The 6676-nt window shown below is 49.5% G+C and overlaps 1 non-coding gene across 1 annotated transcript; it reads left to right on the plus strand.

Moving 5' to 3' along the window:
- Positions 1-4568: 4568 nt before the first annotated feature.
- On the plus strand, positions 4569-4641 carry trnav-cac (transfer RNA valine (anticodon CAC)). Its single transcript has one exon. It is a non-coding gene; the product is annotated as a tRNA-Val (tRNA).
- Positions 4642-6676: the final 2035 nt, after the last annotated feature.

Below are 6676 nucleotides of genomic sequence, written 5' to 3' on the forward strand. Positions count from 1 at the left end.
TTGTTCAAGATGACCGCCATACTTACCGCCATTTTCTCCAAGATGTTTGACATACTTACATCCATTTTGTCCAAGATAGCCGCAATACATGTCGCCATTTTGTCCAACATGGCCACCATTGTTGCAGCAATTTTGTCCAATAGGGCCGCCGTTCTTGCCGCCATTTTGTCCAAGATGGCCGCCATATTTGTGGCAATATTGTCCAAGATGGCCACCGAACTTGCCACCATTTTGTCCCATCGGCCAGCCGTACTTGTAGCCACCCTGAGATAATTGTGTGGTGACTGGGTGCACTCTGGGATCCCTGGGTGCACTCCGGGTCACTCAGTGTTGACTGGGTGCATTCTCTGATCACTCTAGGTTGGCTGGGGCCCTATGTGATCATTGGGTGCGACTCTTGGTTAACTCTCGGGTCACTGGGACATTCTGGCGTCAGTGTGAGATCACTTGGCGCACTCTGCGCGTTACTTGACAACATTTCGACCAAGATGGTCGCCGTACTTGCCGCCATTTTGTCCAAGATGTTAACACTACTTACGGTCATTTTGTCCAAGAAGGCCGCCATACTTACGGCCATATCATCCAAGAAGGACGCCGTCCTTGCCGCCATTTGACCATGAAGCTCGCTGTACTTGACGCCGTGTAGTACTCTGGGATCACTCTGGGATGACTGGGTGCATTCTATGATCCCTGAGTGCACTCTGGGATCACTCTGGGGTGACTGGCTGCAACCCAAAATCCTTGGGTGCACAATGGGATCAATCTGGAGTGACGTTTTGTGCTCTGGGATTCCTGTGTGCCCCCTCGGACAACTGGGTGCGACTCTGGGTTAACTCTGTGGTCACTGGGACATTGCGGGTTCACTGTGGGATCATTGGGGAACTCTGTGCGTTTCATTCCGCCATTTTGTGCGAGTTGGCCGCCGTACTAGCCGCCATATTGTCCAAGATGGCCGCTGAACTTGACGCCATATTGTCCCAGAGGGCCGCCCTACGTGCCGCCAATCTGACTGGGTGCATTCTGGATCCCTGGTTGCACTCCCTGATCACTCTGGGGTCCCTGGGACATTCTTGGATCACTCTGGGATCACTGGGTGCGACTCTAGTTTAATTCTGGGGTCAATGGGACATTGTGGTGTCACTGTGGTACCACTGTGCGCGGTATTTGCCGCCATTTTGTCCAAGATGGCTGCCGCGCTTGCTGCCATGTTGTCCAAGATAGCCGCCATACTTACGGCATTTTATCCAAGAAGGATGCGTACTTGCTGCCATTTTGTCCAAGATGGTCGCTGTACTTGACGCCATCTTGTCCAAGATGGTTGTCGAATTTGACGCCATGTTGGCCATGTGTAATACTCTGGGGTCACTCTAGGATGACTGCGTGCACTCTGTGATCCCTGGGTGCACTCTGGATTCACTCTGGGGAGATCGGGTACACCCTAAGATCCTTGGGTGCACTCTGGGGTCACTCTGGAGTGACTGGGTGTACTCTGGGATCCATGGGTGCGCTCAGGGATCACTGGGTGCGACTCTGGGTTAACTCTGGGGTCACTGGGACATTCTGGGGTCACTGTGGGATTAGTCGGGACACTCTGCGCGGTACTTGCCTCTATTTCGACCAAGATGGCTGCCGTATTCGCCTCAATTTTGTCCAACATGGGCGCTGTATTTGACGCCTTCTTGCCCACGATGGCTGCCGTACGTGCCGCCATGACGGCCGTGTGTAAATACTCTGAGGTCACTCTGGGGTAACTGGGTGCACTCTGTGATCCGTGGGTGAACTCCCTGGGTGCACTCCGGATCACTCTGGGTTGACTGAGTGAACTTTCGGATCAGTGGGTGCACTCTGGGAACCGAGGGTGCACACTGCGATCACTCTGGGGTGATTGGGTGCATTCTGGGATCCCAGGGTGAAATCTGGGATCACTTAGAAGTGATAGGTTGCACTCTTGTGTCACTCTGTTCATTGGGATCATTCGGGACACTCTGCGCGGTACTTCCCGCCATTTTGTGCGAGATGGCCGCCGTTCTTCCTGCCAGGCTGGTCCTTGTGTAAATATACACATACATAACATATATATTACATCTATTATAAATACGAGTAGTTGTTGTTGCTGTAGTAGTTGTTGTGGAGGTGGTCTAAATGCAAAGACTGCCACTTGGGATCTCTCTGGGGTGACTGGGTGCATTCCGGGGTCATTGTAGGGTTACTGGGATATTCTGGTGTCGCTGTGGGATCACTGGGGACACTCTGCACGGTACTTGCCGACATTTCGTCCATGATGTCTGCCATACTTGCCGCTATTTTGTCGAGGTTGGCCGCCGTACTTGCTGCCTTTTTGTCGAAGATGCCACCATGCTGGCCTTGTTTAAATACATATATATCGTAGATATATATTATAAATACAAGTTGTTGTTGTTGTAGCAGTACTTGTGGTGGTGGTCTAAATATAAAGACTGCCACTCTGGGATTCCTGGTTGCACTCTGGGATCACTTTGGGGTGACTGCGTGCACTTCGGGATCCCTGGGTGCAGCCAAGGTTCACTCTGGGATGACTGGCTGTACTCTGCTGTGATTGGGTGCACTCTGGGATCACTCAGGGTTGGCTGCGTGCACTCTGGGTTCACTGAATGCACTTTCGAATCACTCTGGTGTGATCTGCGTGCACTCTGGGGTCACTGTGGGGTAGCTGGGGCATTCTGGGGTCACTGTGTGCTCATTGAGCACTCTGTGCGCAATACTTGCCGCCATTTTTCCAAGATGACCACCGCACTTACAGCTACTCAGTCCAAAATGCCTCCATGTTGGCCGTGATTCAATAGATTTATATATTATGCATATTATAAAGACACGTTGTTGGTTTTGTAGTTGTAATTTATGTGGTGGTGGTCTAAATATAAAGACTGCCACTCTGCGATCCCTCTGTGGTCACTGGGTACAAGCTGGGATCTCTGGGTGAACTCTTTGATCATTCTGTGGTGATTGGGTGCACTGTGGGATCCGGGGTGCAGTCTGGGATCACATCGAGGTGACTGGGTGTACTTTGCGCTCACTGTCACTGGGGACACTCTGCGCGGTACTTGCCGCCATTTTGTCCAAGTTGGCCGCCGTACTTTCTGCCAATTTGTCCAAGATGCCGCCGTGTTGGCCGTATGTAAATACATATATATATTACATACATTATAAAGAGAAGTTATTGTTTTTGTTGTAGTAGTTGTTGTGGTGGTGGTCTCAATATAAAGACTGCCACTCTGGGATAACTCTTGGGTGCCCATTGCCTCCGCGAGAGGGGGCCGGCCAAGGTCTCCTCCCCTAAATGGGACCGATCGAGGCCTCCCCCAAAGGGGACCAACAAAGGCCTCCCCCAGACCTTCACGCAGAATGTGTGGAGAGAGATGCGTTGGTATCTGTCCCAGTTCACCCCCAACCCTCGGTAACACAGGACTCTGTGCTCTACGGGCTGTTCCCTGCGACGCACACCGAGACAGATATCAACTGCTGCTGGAAGACCATCAACTCTGTGAAGGAGGCCCGTTGGTCAGCCCGAAACCTGCCATCTTCCAGCTGAAGGAGCTGTCCACGACCGAGTTTTGCCGACTGGCACATCCCAAGGTTCAGGAGATTGTGCTGTGGGACTCACTGAAGCGAGGTGCGGCCGCCGCAAGGGCTCGATGTCGAAAGGCTACTGTGTGAAGCCATCCCTCCTTTTATTATACAGAATGTATTATAACACATGTGCTGTGTTTTGTATTGGATTAATGGGATCATAGTGTGTTGTTTTGAATTGAATTTGCGAAATTTAACCCTGAACTGTATGTATCATTAAATATTATGAAATAAAGTATATTTTGAAAATAAAATAAAATTGCCGCTCAACCGCACTCCTTTGAGCAGCGAGAGACCTGTCCGAAAGTCTGACAGAAGCCTTTTTTGCCTGAAAGTGAGTCCGGTTTGACGTATTGTTGCTCAAAGGCGCTCCCTGCTGGTGAGCAGAGGCCAATGCTCGAGCAAAACAGGCGTGTTCGGACAGACACAGAAAGCTTTCAGGTTTGAGAAAGGAAAAGCGCCAACATTTTAAGCAGTAAGCAGTCTGTAAAGTTAAGAAAGCGGCCTTGAGCTCAATACCGCTTACTCCAAAAGCACGTTCGTTATTTTGAGCCAGAATTAAACCAACGATTTAAGAGTGATTGTGCTTTCAAGTTTTAATCTCTACAAGTTTTACACACTACCAGCTGAGCTATCGAAGGGAAGCAGCAAAGGTCCCTCTCTTTGGTGATTGTTCACCGTGCGCCTTTTGACACTCCCGGACTCGTGGAATCGCGTGGGCATGACCGAGACTGACTCGGTCCCTGCTCATACCGCAGCGCTGTGAGAGTGTGAGCTCCGACTTACTCGACACACCTTTGGCCAGTCGAGCAATGGGGAACGTGTCTGACCAAAATTCAGAAGATTGTTGGTTCGATTTCCACCTAAATGGAGAGTTTTTGCAAACTGCCGATTATTTTATGATTTTACACCTTGCAAACTGTCCTACTTGATAGAGCTGCCTGGATAATTATGCATCAAGTGCCTTCTTAGCGCAGTTGGCAGCGCGTCAGTCTCACAATCTGAAGGTCCTGAGTTCAATCCTCAGAGAAGGCATCATTATGCTATTTTTTCCCATCTTTGCTCAAGACCAAAATCAAGAAATTTTGCTTCTTGCAGCACACAAAAAGATTTGCTGCCCCTTGACCTCTCTGTACCGTAGCACGCAGTGAAGCTTAAGAAGTACATGGACCATGGGCTCGCTGAAAACTGACGCCACTTTTGTTTCTGGACAATTGACCCAAGTCAAAAGGTGAGTCGAGAATGCAAGAATCGAATCTGCTATCTCTCACATACTCAGCGAGCACTCGACCAGAATCATGGAAAGGTTGCAGCACGGAAGGAGGCCATTTGGCCATTCGAGTCCACACCAGCTCCATGCAAGAGCAATCCAGCTGGTCCCACTCCCCCGCCCCATCGTTTTTCCTCATGTCGTCTTTGGTTCTTTTGCCAATCACCTTAAATCTATGTCCTCTGGTCCTTCTCCCTTCTGCAAATGGGAACGATTACTCGCTATATACTCTGTCTAAACACTTCATGGTTTTGAAAATCTCTATCAAATCTCCTCGCAACCGTCTCTATTCCCAGAAGAACAATCCCAGCTTCTCCAGTCCATCCACGTAACTAAAGTCCCTCTTCCCTGGAATCATTCTATTAAATCTCTTCTGCACCCTCTTTAATGCCTTCACATCTTTCGGAAAGTGCGGCGCCCAGAAGTGGACATCATACTCCAGTTGTGGCTGAACCAGTGTTTTATAAAGGTTCATCGTGACTTCCATACTTTAGTACTCTATGCCTCTATTTATAAAGCCCAGGATCCCGTATGCTTTTTTAACCGCTTTCTCAACCTGCCCTGCCACTTTCAATGATATGTGCACATATACCCCCAGATCTCTCTGTTCCTGTATCACTGTTAGAATTGTGCCCTCTGGTTTATATTGCCTCTCCTCGTTCTTCCTACCGAAATGCATCAATTCTCATTTTTCTTCGTTAAGTGTCATTTGCCATGTGTCCGCCCATGCAACCAGTCTGTATATATTCTCTTCAACTCTATCACGATCCTCCTCACTGTTCATCACCCTTCCAAGTTTGGTGTCATCTGCAAATTTTGAAGTTGTGTCCTGTGCGCCCCAGTCCAAGTCATTAATATATATGAAGAAAAACAGTGGTCACAGCACTGACCCCTGGGGAACACCACTGTCCACCTCCCTCCATTCCGAAAAACAACCGTTCACCACTACTCTGTTTCCTGTCCCTTTGCCGATTCTGTATCCATGTTGCTACTGCCCACTTTATTCAATGCCCTTCACAGTAGTTGTTTTGCACTCGCCTCCAAGCAGCTCCACGATCAGCAGAGAAATCTCGCCTTGGGTTGGCCCCCTCCCTGACGATAATCAATACTTTGCTCCAATCGGTGGTATCGAGCATCAGCGAGTGAGCAACAGCAGAACGGGAAGCCACAGTAATCGTGAATGATGCTGAGAAGAGCCCGAGCCTGCGGAAGGTGGACGAGATCACAGGAAAGGAACAGCAGCCCCGAGCTTGAGGGAGCAGCGAGAGCCCTGTCTGTCTGATCGAAGACATTTTTGCCTGAAAGCGGTTTGAAGTGTTGTTGCTCAAAGGCACTCCCTGCTGGTGAGCAGAGGCAAATGCTCGAACAAAACAGCCGTGTTCTGACAGGCACAGAAAGCTTGAAGGTTTGACAAAGGAAAAGTGCTCTCCTGTGCCTCAGCGCCAACATGTTAAGCCGTAGGCTGCCTGTAAAGTTAAGAGAATGGCCTTGAGCTACTTACTCCAAAAGCACGTTTATTACTTGGAACCAGCAAACTTTGATCTGTTAATTGTACTATAGTCCTCCGCTCTACAAGCTGAGCGATCGAAAGGAAGCAGCTCATGTCTCTCTCTTTGGTGATTGTTCACCGTGCACCTTTTGACACTTCCAGACTCGCGGAATCGCGTGGGCATGACCGAGACTGACTCGGTAACTGCGCATTCTCCAGCGTTGTAGAAGTGTGAGTTACCGCATGCTTTTTGAAAACTGGGCCAGTGAAGCAATGGATAACGTGTGGAGGCTCGATTCCCGTTTGATTCG

Source organism: Heptranchias perlo, unplaced genomic scaffold (genome assembly GCF_035084215.1).
Source record: "Heptranchias perlo isolate sHepPer1 unplaced genomic scaffold, sHepPer1.hap1 HAP1_SCAFFOLD_55, whole genome shotgun sequence".
NCBI lineage: Eukaryota > Metazoa > Chordata > Chondrichthyes > Hexanchiformes > Hexanchidae > Heptranchias > Heptranchias perlo.